Source organism: Psammomys obesus, unplaced genomic scaffold (genome assembly GCF_907164565.1).
Source record: "Psammomys obesus unplaced genomic scaffold, mPsaObe1.curated_primary_1811, whole genome shotgun sequence".
NCBI lineage: Eukaryota > Metazoa > Chordata > Mammalia > Rodentia > Muridae > Psammomys > Psammomys obesus.
This window is the reverse complement of record NW_026590699.1, coordinates 3,694,790-3,708,298: the sequence shown is the minus strand read 5'-3', so window position 1 is coordinate 3,708,298 and position 13,509 is coordinate 3,694,790.

Below are 13,509 nucleotides of genomic sequence, written 5' to 3'. Positions count from 1 at the left end.
AAATATAATATAGGCTTCCAGCAGAAGGAGTGGTCCAGGTTAAGTTGTGTTTTTCTGTCTAAAGATCCAGATTAAAGGCGTGTATCTCTCTGCCTCAAGATTGGATTAAAGGAGTGTGTCTTCCCACCTTAAGATCTAGACTAAAGGCATGTGTTCCCTACCTTAGGGATCTGGATTGGATTAGAAGTGTATCTATCTACTTTAAATTTAACAAAAGCCCATTATAGTCATGCCCTCCATTTTTGGATGTTAATTACAGATGTAGTCAAGTTGACAACCAAGAATAGCCATCACGGTCAGTTTGCTAACACATATAGGGCCTTAGCCTCATGGGCCCTGGCTAAGATCAGAGTACCCTTGGCTCGTCTTAACATCCCATTTTTCTTCCCTCTACTCACACATGCTAGAGGGGTACATGCTTGTTTGTAAAGACTTTTATAGTCAGAATCCTCCTAAAGGTTAGAACCGAGAATCTAACTGTGACTCAGTGGCTAGGACAGGAGATTAAGACCTCCTGTAGCTGATACTCAAATATGTGTTGAACACCAGGGTGGCAATGAGAGCCACTGAACCTGGCTGTGCAAATATTTCAAAACTTTATCAACACTGGGGCAGGCGTCTGATAATGGTGCAGGCAAGAAAAGTCTGCACCTCTCCTCATTGAAGACTAATGAGGCTGCTTTGACTTGGTCCCTCTGGAGTCATAAAGGGACTTTAATTTTTCATCTAGCACTAGATACTGTGGCATTATAATTAATAAATACCAACCTTATTATCTAGTCTGGCTTGAAGTCCTGAAATTCCCCTGTTGCTGGGGAAAAAAATGTTCTTGTTTTGTTTCTGCCTAGAACTCTACTCTACCATGGAAGGACATGTAGGTATCAAATCCTCAGTTCAAACTTCTCTTCCCAACTCCAACATTTTCAAGGATCTTAGGAAAAAAATCCTTTTCTATTTTTTTCTTGGTTCTGATTGCTGGTCCCAGTTCACAGTTCTAACATTGGCTCCAGAGCCCAAGAGGAAACTGGACACAGAGGAGAGGACAGGGAGGAAGAGGAACACAATGAGCTCTTTGAAGACAGATAGTCGAAATCTTGGCTACGTTCATTTGCCAACCATTTGTGAGCTGCATGCTTCTCACTTTCCATGCATGTTTACTTACTTAGAAGACATGACTCATATGCTGAGTTCACAGCAGGATGAGTGGGAGCTACCAACAATGTTTGTCCTTAGCTACAAATGCATTGTTTTCACCATTCTCACAAGCCACCTGAGTCACAAGAGATGGACCCAGTTTGACACGTCATCACCCTAAGCCCATGGGTTACTTACATCCATCTCCCTCTGTCTGTGGTTTGGACAAATGGATGATAACTGTAGCCACTGCTATAGTATTTTATAGAGAGCTTTATTTGACCTATTTTTTTTTCATTTTGATAAAAATGTTAGTCATGCAAATGTGTGAGTCTGGTAAAGACATGAAAGTGTGACTAAAGAAAGCAAACTAGATTTTTGTCATTAATCTTATAATGCAAGGATATATTTAAGTGCCAAATAGATGGCTTTCCTGCCCCGAAAGTCAGATTAATACCTCTTTAAGAAGGCTCCCTTCTTGGTGGATCATAGATTTCTCAAGTAAGTATCTGCTGTGAGAATCAAATTATGGGAAATAGAGAGAGACAGACAAAGAGAAAGAGAGCGAGAGAGCCCAGAACACCCTTCTGAAGCATCCTCTGTTGCCATGGACACACTTCTTGAGCATCCTTTGTTACCATGGATACCCTTCTTGTGCATCCTGTTTTCTCAAAGGGAAGAAGGACTCAAGCTGATTTTCAGCTCAAGTCCATATGGTGAAAGAGCTTTGTGGTCCCTATCAGGTACTTCGGCCATTGAAGGATGTCTGAACCTTCCCAGGGAAATGGATTTTTCAAATTAATTATTTATTTATTTTTAACTTTTATTATTTACACTTTATTTACTTTCTATCCCCCATAAACACCTCCCTCCTCCTCTCCTAATCCCATCTTCCCTCTCCCTTCTTCACATATGTCCCTCCCCAAGTCCCCTGATAGGGGAGTTCCCCCTCTCCTTCCTTCTGATCTTACTCTATCAGATCTCATCAGGAATGGCTGCACTGTCATCTTCTGTAGCCTGGTAAGGCTCCTCTCCCCTCAGGGGGAGGTGATCAAAGAGCAGGCCAATCAGTTTATGTCAGAGACAGTCCCTCTTTACATTACTATAGAACCCATTTGGACACTGAACTGCCATGGGCTACATCTGTGCAGGGATTCTAGGTTATCTCCATGCCTGGTACTTGGTTGGAGTATGAGTCTCTGGAAAGACCCATGTGTTCAAATTTTCTGGTTCTCTTGTTCTCCTTGTGGAGTTTCTGTCCTCTCCAGATCTTACTATTTCCCAATTCTTTCATAAGATTTCATTGCACACTGCCCAACAGTTGGCCAGAAATCTTAGCATCTGCTTTGAATATCTGCAGGGCAGAGCCTTTCAGAGGCCCTCTGTGGCAGGTTCCTACCTTGTTTCCTGTGTTCTTCTGATGTCCATCCTCTTTGCCTTTTGGGATGGGGATTGAGCATTTTAGTCAGGGTCCTCCCTCTTGATTAGTTTCTTTAGATGAACAGATTTTAGTAGGTTTTCCTATATTATATGTCTATATGAGTGAGTATGTACCGTGTGTGTCTTTCTGCTTCTGGGACAGCTCGCTCAGGATGATGGGAAATGGATTTTTGATAGTTGACTTCCATGCCATCCTCCCCAGTGTTAAAGCCTGTTTTTTTTGGGGGGGCGGAGGGGTGAAATCATGCCTACAGCATTAACTTTAGGAAACATCACAATAAAATTGCCCAGCAGTGGAGGATAATTTAGTTCATACATTAAGCATACAGATAATTTAGATATTATTGCTACTTAATTCCACTGAAACATATTCTCAGAGCTGATAGAGTTTTGTTTGCCTCACCTGACCTTGAAGGTGAGCTTATCTGCAGTCAAGGAAACAGTATTCTATGTTACCTGGTGAACACATTACCCCTTTTGGACATGGGCTGTGTAGCAGATATAGCATGGACACTGTGAAAGGGATATCCTGTTGTGTGGCCCCCCATCTCACAGGGGAAGGACCTGGCAGCTCAGCTCTGAAGTATGTGGGGATGCTGAACTGGAGAACAACCCACAAAATCCAAGGAGTACCTCATTGGGAGAGCAGTGGGATATTTGCCCTTGGGTCATTCATAGCTCAGGAGGACTTTGTACCGTTATTGGGTTGATATCAGTTGCTGGCATTAACCAGGGTCATAAGAAAACTAAGTTACCAGAAGACACTGCCCACTTTGCTAATAAAAAACAAACAAACAAAAACAAAAAACAAAAAACAAAAAACAAAAACAAAAAAACCCTGCCTATGAGGGGACATGTTATTGGTTATTAATATTTTTTAGTTGATTTATGTTTTAGTTAAACAGTGGTTATTCGTAAACCAGCTGTATACCCAAATTACCATACAGAAACTAGGATTTACTTAATTAACCTAGAGAGTAATGCTGGACAATAATTACTCCATCCTAAACCTCCAAGCGTGCATAGCTTCCTCCCATTCAGATTTCCCATATTATACTTGCTTTTCAGTCATATCTTAGATCCAGCATCTCTCCTGGTATTTCCAGGTCCTCCCCTCTCAGATCTCTCCTCCCAGCACTTTCCTCCTACTCACTTCTTTCTCCTCCCCTCCGGACCAGGATATCCCAAGCTGTTCTCTCCATTGCTCAGCATTGGCTGGTTGTTTTTATTGGCAATACAGAAAACAAATGGTGGCATGTTTACACAAACTTGAAACAGGTGATACTTAGAATAAGCATCACAGTGCAATGTCCGGATTGAAACCAGATAGTGGGGTAGAAAAATCAGCATGTGAATAAACAAGGGTAAATTGTATACTCTCCAAAAGAACATTATTCCAACAGGGAAGTCACTACACTGTACCTTACACCAACACCAAACCCTACTGAGCCTGGTTTAAAGTCACTTTCGACCAAGTCCGCATAGACACTACCCATTGTCGTGGATAGTAAAGGCAAGGCCTGTTCTCCTGTGTTTGCTGAGAGCTGCTGAGTGCTGAGTGTCTGGAGGGAAATGGGCTCCAGAGCATTAGCAAGGGTGCCTTCCCTCTGGGCAGTGGCGGTGGTAAGGCTGTGCATCTTGACACGGTGAAGCAAGGGCAATGCTTTCTGAATGTATTCAGGAAGTCCCTAGTTTAAGGTGCAGCCCTGTGAAGAATGAAATTCAATTTTCTTCTCTTTTGAGAGTTGTCTTTGCTCAAGTGGCCTTGAGAATTCTCATCAGCTGTGGTCTGCTGTGTGACACTATTCCTTACAACTTGTATATGCTCGTGGTTGGGGGAGGGCAGTGTATCTGGTCAGTTTCATACCCTTTCTTTGAGTTATTTATTTCCTGAGCTTAAGAGCTTTCTTGCAGGATGCAATGTTTCACCTCCCCTTGTTTCACCTCCTTATTTCCTTCATTTCTAACATCCTGTATGATTTTGTTGTTGTTTTGTTTTGTTTTCACTATAACATTTTATTGATTCTCTGGGAGTTTCACCCCATGCACACTAATCACATTCACTTCCCAGTCCTTCCATATCTGCTCCTTTGTGTGACCCCCCAAATTTTACGTAATAATAATATAACAATAATAATAATGATAATAATACTCCAATTTGTGTTATCTATATACCCACTCTCAGTGGCCTTCTCCTTAAATAGAACCAAGTCCTTCTCCTCTCATACTTTCACCAGAAGCCATCAGTCATAGAGAGCTACTCTTTCTTCAGCATCCCCATCACATTCTTTAAGAGTTCTCTTTGGTGGCTTCCTGTCTAGGCTGTTACTTTTGGGGTGGGGTAGGGTAGGGGTTGTCACAGGGCCTTCCATGTCCTTCCCTCTCAACTGCATCTGCAGTTATTGCTATCACAGCAGAAGCGGCGCTTGCTCTTCACAGTCAGTGGGAGCCCAGATCAGGGTCCTCCACGTGGTTTCTAAAAACAGCACAGACCATGGACATGGTCCTTTGCTGCAGCAGGACCGTGGACCAGACAAGGCCCTTGGACCCAGACAAGGCCGAGACCATGGACATCAACATGGCCACAAGACACACACATCAATATGGCCCCTGGCTGCAGCACAGCCCTCGAATACCACCTTGGACTCAGGGTGCTGCACATACCATAGAAATCAGATGGCTTTTGGTGGTAGCATAGACCACTGATGTCAGCATGGACTCTGAATGCAGTAGGACCACAGACCCAGCTATGGCCCTCAGTAGCAGCAAGGGCACAGACATCAGCGTGTCCTCAGGTGGCAGATCAGGCCACATACATCAACATGGCCCCAGCTGCAGCATAACTTGAGGATATTGTCGACATGGCTTCTGGCTGCAGCGAAGTCCACAGACATCTGCATGGCTCTCAGTGATGCTTTGTGTCACAGACATCAACACAGCCCTCTGGCCAGTTGAGGTGTAGTCTAGCTGGCTCTTCTGCCACAGGTCCACTCTACGGGGACATCCTGCATCTTAACAAGCTTCCCTCCAACATGGAAAACTTCACTTCGCTACATAACACAGCTGGAATCTTCTGATGCAAATCCCTTAACATCCTTGTAGACACAGAGGGCCAGTAACATGCCCACGGAGCAGGGGACTCACATGGTGGCCAAAGCTATTCCTGAGATTCCCAACATATTTGCCCACTGTTAACAAGAAGGATACATTCTATGTGATCATGGACACACAGGCCCATGCAGGGGTCCTGATGTGGAATTTACTATGAAAGCTAGGCAGTCCATAGACAGGAAGTCATTGGTCAGGAGGGCATAGAGCAAGCCTGTTGTGTATAAAGTCAGTAGCTTTTCGTTACGTCTGTGAATTATTTACCCTCTATTCTGTCGATATACCCTCGTGTTCCCTTTATTACTCTAAGTACAGCAGTTTGGTAGCCGAGTGACTCAGAGGAAGCAGAAATTAAAATTGATTTACATCTAGAGTGCTTGACAGCTGGGGGCTTAATAGTCTATAGAAACTTTCAGATTTCTCTCCATTTGTTTTTCCCTGAGACATAAATGATTAAGCTGACAAATGGAATCTGATGGACTATAAAGGGATTCTAATCAAGAATATCTTTTGCTTGTCCAGGAAGAAAGTTTGGTGTTGAGTAGCAAGGAAAAGAGAGAAGCATGTCCTGATACCTCCCTGCCCCCCTCAAGCTGTGATGGAGGGAAAGTTTCTGGGAAGACTAAGTGGACACTATTCCAGGAGGACGAGTTGCCCTGGCCATGCCAATGGCTCATCTTTCCTTGAGATGTCAGAGATGGTGGAGAAAGTTCTGGCCAAGTGAGGCCTGCCACATAAAAGGACTGAACCTGGCAGAGACAAAGCTCCAGGTCAGGAAGCTAGGCCATGGCTTCCCCTTTTGCCAATCACCAGGCCTTGCCAGAGGTTGGTCACTGAGGGTTGAGTCTGTTACTATTTAGAGAGGCAACAGTTTTGGCTTTTCTATCTCAGTCTGAGCAGAGGAATCCAGCTAATCTTTGCCCTTGGTGACTAGTTCACACAACTTATAGCCCTTAAAATGGTAATGTGCCGCGTATTTTCAAAAATTAAATGATCTTAAATGTGTTTGCTATAAAGAAGTGATAGCTGTTTGAGGAGATAGTCCTGTGCACCCAGACTTCAACTGATACAATATTTCAAGCGTGCATGCAACAAAATATCAGATACTTCCTTATGAATAATTCTGTGCTTTCACTTATCAGTTAAAATAACTTAGAAATTTTGATGTGGTGTTAGCTCTCCTTGGATCTATGTTTTGCATACTAATTTACATGACGGTATTTTCTATAGATCCATACCCACTGTGTATTCATGATTACGTGTGTACCATGTCTGCATGCACCTTATTTTTAGACACTGTAGTTTTTGTCAGCTCACTTTTAGAGATGACATTTCCTTGAGTTTGGACCCTTCTAGTATACAAGGTCTACCCTTTCTGTAGACCTGTCTTAGGTGGCCTTCCCAGTGTTCCCAGTATGGTAAGAGTTGTGATGCCTGTAGGGGTTGGAATGAGGAGGTCCCTTGTAGGCTCCTGTATTTGAGTACTTGGTCCCAAGTTGGGTGCTATTAGGAGAGGTTTAGGAGGTGTGGCCTTGCTGTAGGAAGTATGTCACTGGGATGGGCTTTCAGAACCCCAATCCTCCATTTTCCCAGGTTGCTCCCTCTCCTCATGCTTAAGGTAGAGGACGTGAACTCTGCACTCTGCCCTGACTGCGATGCCTGCTGCTTGCAGCCAGGCCTCCACACCACGATGGACTCTTTTTCTTCTGCAACCACAAACCAAAATCAAATCTTTATTTTATAAATTGCCTTTGTCCTGGTATTTTATCAGCAACAGAAAAATAACTAATACAGTCCCTTTGCGGGAGGCACTATGCCCTGGCTTTGGGAATGGCAAGGCTGGCCAGCATGGTAGTTACTGGGCCTGTGTACCCTGTCAGGGAAGGATAGGTGGCTTCCATGAGCCAAAGCAGTGAAACAGAAGGCGGCAATGTCCACTTGTTCTAACAGTGATCTGTGGTCTCTGTCACATTTCTCACTATGAAACTCTTGCTGACTTTGTCGACTTTGAAATCACTTCTGCAGTTCATATTTTCAAGACATTTTACAAGTCTATTTAAAGACCTTCATTTAATTTGAAAAGAATCAATAAACTGATCAATTATGGAAATGAACACATTTTCTGTGCTTCCAGAATAGAAGGTTATGACCACAAAGTGCTGTTTCAGTGCTGTGTGAACCTGACATTTCTTCTCAGCTTAGGCTTCTTGTTTAAGATTTCTTTTTTTCTTTAAAATAAAATCAATCAGAAGGCATCTATTTAAGTTGAGGTTAATGAACAGACTAATCAATTACAGAAATGAGATCATTTCTAATGTGTTTTATAGATAAAGAGCAAAAGCAACATAAGCAGCAATCTGCATATTTTCAGTTCTGAGGCTCCTATGCTTTGTAATGAAGCTGTAGTGAAATCATATGCCTATAATCCAAAAGGGCTCCATCTTCTCAGCTAGTTCTTTCAAGTGGAGATTAAAGAAGCCAGAAGTTAAAAACTGCGCCTTTCTCATTAGGGCTTATTTAAGGGATTAAAAGTCTTACAGGGAGAATAAACACCAAGAAAATGATAGAAGTTTCTGGGCTGAGCATCTTCCGGCTCCTTTCTTGTCATTTGTATCAGACAACAGGGGAGGCCCTTCATCTGCACTTTCATGTGCCCTGCTTTGAAGATGAAGTGTGTCACAAATGGGCTCTCGGATTCCTAGAAACAGTTTGCTTTGGTAGAAGTGAGAGTTGGGACAATGCGACTCTCCTTGAGCCGCCACCAGGGTCACTGGGGCGGGCAAAGAGGTGGCTTCTGAGGACACCGGGTTCAGCTAAGAGTTGATGCTATTTCCTACTTGATGTTTTCCAGACTCCATCCTTTTTTAGTCCAGGCTGTGATATCTAGAAGTGAGCCAACAGGGTAAACTCCAGTTGTTGGCTGCTGCTGTTCCTGTCTGTGGCGTCAGCATTCCATTTAACATTCTCAATCCACACTGTGTTTCCAGCCCCAAACGGTCTATGGGTTTGAGACCTCCCTGTTGGTAACTGCAGGAATTATCAGGCAAGCTGAGATTATCCTGGCTGTGGCTCGATGTGGCAAAGGCTTATTTCCATAGCCTCTTGGTTGTACTGGCAAAACTGTCCTATGGTGATTCTGACATGGATAGCAGAAGGCAAGGCCCAATTTTCTCTTTCTGATGACTGTCTTATCTTGGTTATATCCAAGGTTTTCTGAGCCTCTCCAGCTGCCATAAGAGACAGAGAGATACCACCCTGTCTTCTACTATGGATAGATCTCTTTTCTTAAGTGATTATTATGTGCAAAAGCAAACTGTGGTTACCATGGTTACCGATGGAGATGTGAAAGCTCTTAGTATGACTTCAAGTGTGCTTAGTATGACTTGCAGTGTGCTGTGGATAGCTGCAGTGCTTTCTCATAGGGCAGAGCCACAACCCCGGTGGTGAGGGGTGTTGCATACCACACAGCTCCTATCAGCCTCCGGGGAGATTGAGGCAGAATGACCTTTGGGTGCTGAACGCTTAACATGGTGTAGGTTTTGTGGTTTGAATAATAAATGTTTCTAATAGTTTTATGCATTTGAATACCTCCTCCCCAACTGATGGCACTGTTTGGGAAGGCTATGAAATATTTAAGAGGAGGAGTTTGCTGGAGAAAGTTCCTGTGGATGGGTGCTTCCTGTTATCCCTCTCTGCTTCCTGTGTTTAAATGAAATGTGATCACTTTGCATCCTTAATTCAGGCTGGCCTCATGTTCCTGCTGTTGGGCCTTACCTCCAACAATGAGCTATGTCTACCCTGGGACTGTAAGCTTAAGGAGACTCTTTGCCCTCTGAGTTGTCTTTTGTTAGGGTAGTCTATCATAGCAACAGAAAAGTAACTGATACAGTTGGGAGTCAGGGAAAAGTTCACTTTGTAATCCCTTAGTAACTAGATATCACACACACACACACACACACACACACACACACGGTCTCGCCCTCTCCACTCCAGGCTGCTGCTTGGTTAACTTTATTATCCTCATGTGGAGGACTCACGTCTTCCCAGGCTTCATGCGCCTGGGGAATATGCCCTGCGCATAGCCAGGGTGCTCTGTGTCGCTGAGGTAGAGGAGCAGGTTCCCAAACCACAGTATATGAAGGTGCTAGAACTTAACGTTATGAGGACAGCTTCCCAGACAGGCTGAATTCACAAAGCCAAGCACCTCATTTACCAAGCTCTCCAAACTACCACATCGTATGCAGTCACATGATGCCTGTGAGATGAAGATGTTTAGATCCTTATCATATCAAATGTTATTGAGCAGGCTGTGGATTAATCTCACACTTAATTTATGCTTTTAATGTTTCCTTAGATACTAAATGCACTTTGCACCCTGATGGGGTGTTCCCTGAGACCAAGAAAATTGCCTGCTCTCAATTCTCTGAAAATGAAGTCTCTCCCCTAATGCGTTGACAAATACCTTCATTAGTGCTTTCCAGTCTGCCTCGACTTGGAATTCAGCAGTGTAGTGCCTGTGAGGAAGCTCTTTCTCAGCATCTGAATAGAGGCATACAGGATTCTGAGTCCTATTGCTCTACAGATGGCCGGATGACAGAGGGATGAGTGTGACCGGTAACAAGCAGCACCATTGACTGTCCCAGATGACAAGCCAGTGTCAGTGGCCCTCCAAACCACAAACCGGAGGTGACGGGAGAAGCAAGATGCTGGGTGTCCCCAGCTGGAGCTTCTGTCCTTGTCTCTGTGTCTGCCATCTCCTGAAACACCTCAAGTGGGATTAAAGTCTCTCAGATAGTTTTGCCACAAAAGGCTAGTCAGTTGAAAATGGAAGGAGGAGAAATGTGCTTACTATAGTTTTTTCCTATCAGAAAATGTCTCTTATTATACACAAACATTATATAAAACTAGTCGTGTCCCACAACTACTGTATTTTGAAGTCACATAGCTTCTGGGGGGAGATGTTTTTATTGTCTCTCATTTAAATCTTGTTTCTTCTGTCTTTGTTTCTAGGATATTTTAATATATAATCATTTTTTTTCTTACAAACTTATATAAATAGACCTTGTTTTCAAGGCTCTGCATCTTTGCCTTTTTAATTTTGTTGTGAAGCCTCCTTCAGCATTGCACTCACATTTCTGTTTATTGTGTCTGAAGTTGAAGTACAATGTGTTCTGTCTTGAAAGCTCAGATTTGTTGATGGTGAGTGTTGCATTTTATTTACATTTGTATTTCCTTATTCCATGATTGGTGAAGTAGGTGTGTCAAGAGAGAAAAAGAGTGGTAGGGTGGCTGAGAGAACCAGAGGTGACAAATGGGGAGGAGGAAAGCAAGCCTAAAGAAAGAATTGGGACTTTGTGCAGGGATTTGGAAACAGGAGGGTCAGGATTTCAAGGTCATATTCAGCTACACAGCAAGTTGGAGACTATGCTGGCTACATGAGACCTTGTCTCAGAGAAGCCAAAAATAGGAGCTCAAGAGATGGACTAGTAGTTTAGAGTGGTCACTGCTCTTGCAGAGGACCTGAGTTCAGTTCCCAGCACCTGTGACACAGAACCACTTGTAACTTCAGATCCAGTGTACTTAAAGTTGAGCTCTGTTCTTCTTTTATAACGAAGTGATACTGAATTCTACCACACACTGTAGCTCAGTGTTTTTGATGAACACAGATGGCAGAAAGCCTCTGTGAAGTGTTTGTAAACTGAGTTGAGGGATGCATTACAAAGAGCATATGATTGTGTTGGTTTTACTCCAGGGATAAAGAAGACAATTCAGTACGCACAGATGAATGAATGAATTAGAGTACATGGATAAGGCCCAGGACCTTTCCACGAAATTCTCCTCTTTTGGCTGCCTCTTTATTTTCTTCTTTAGGATGGACCTATCACCATACACATGCTTTACTCCTTTTTAAATATGTGGTTTGAACCTCAGGCTTCTAGGTCCTTTCAGGACATATGAAAATGAAAAGCAAAGTGGCACTGAGGAGACAGTGATTCTTGTGTCTGATGAGATTGCCAAGTTAGCTACTTGTCAGGATTTGGGGAACTGTTAGCTCTCAAAATTTCTGTTTCCTTATCTCTACAATAGAGATAGAAATGGCAAGTACAGGGGCTGGACACCACTGGGATTAGATGACTCTGCCACACCTGTGATTTCTGCTGCACTATTCACAAGAGCATTAAATCATGGGAAGTGATAGGGTGCAGGAAAACGATAGGCTTGATCATCATGAGTCTTCAACAACCCACAGCTAGTGTCATAGTAAATGGGGAGAAACATAGTGTTTTCCCTAAAATCAGGACTGAGACAAGGGTCTCACTGTTATTCAGTTTAGTACTTGAAGTTTTTGCCAAAGCAATAGGGCAAGAGAAGTAAAAGGAATATGTTGGAGACCCACAAACTCTACCAGAAGACTGTTATATCTGAAAACATTGTAAGCAAATACAAGAATACAAAGCCAGTAGCCTTGTCACATGCTAATTATAGAGTCACTGAGGAAAATAAATGGAAGAAATTGGAAAAGACATAATGAAGGGGAAGAATGCCCAAGTTCTTGTGTAAGTAGAATTAATGTTGTTAAAATGGTCACATTACTGAAAGAAGCCTTCTTCATACTTGTGGTGACTGTCTTTGCAGAACTGAAAGAAACAGCTAAAGTTTCAAGTGAAGCATGAAAGATGTGAAGGAGAGAAAATAGGCCTGAGGGAGGGGCAGGGGTTGCACACTACCTGGCAGCAAGTATGGAATCTGTCATAGCAACCAAACACCCAAATGGGTGTGGTATTGGCATGCGATCACACAAAGGCACTAGTACAGGAACCCAGGAAGAAAACCCAGGGAGCAGCAACTCTTGGATTCTTAGAAAAGATGCCATGAGCATCACCGGAATAAAGGGTGCTGGGAAGCTAGAGAGCCACATGCAAAAGACTGAATGAGATGTCTAGCCATCATCCTATTCTAAATAAGTCAGAGGAACAAAGAGCTTGATGTAACAACCCAGACTTTGAAATGACTCTAGGGATCACAAGGAAGTGCTCTAATACCTTGCCAGTGGCCTTGATAGATATATATGTGTGTGTGATGTATATGTATATGCATATGTATATATATATATATATATATGTATATTTTAGTAATCCTTGGAAATGAATGCAAGAATTAAAAAAACCAGGATTGCATAAAATCAAAACATCTTTGCATAGCAAACAAAATGCAACAACAACACAATAGTTACCACAGCGAGGAGGCAGATAGGAGAAAAAAATTTGTCTGGTATTCATTTTTCTGATGTGATTAATATCCAGACTATATAGAGAAATAAAACATCATAACACCGGAAGAATAAGTAACCTAACTAGCAAATGCATAAATGAATCCAGCAGATGCTTCTGAAAAGAGGAGTAAATAACCAACAATTATATGAAAGACACTGAGTATCTTCATTGATCAAAAACATACAAAGGACAACCATTTAATATTTAAGATATTGACATTTACCTGAGTCAAAATGGGGGTTACCTTCAAGAAAACAATAACAAGTATTGGTGAGGATAGAGACAGGAAAGAATGCTTGTGTCAGTAGGAAAGTATGCTCGTAGTCATGAAGACCAGCATTCAGAACTCTAGACATTAGAAACCCTATCACTCAGCTACCCACCCTTAGGTACATACTCAAGGACCCTAGTTGACATACTAGAAATTCTGCCTCATCTATCATTGCTGCTGAACTATTCACAAGAGCCCAGTCATGGGGTCTGTGTAGGTGTCCACTGAAGTGATGAAGGGGTAAGAAAACTGTGAAATACACACTCAATAGATAATTATGCA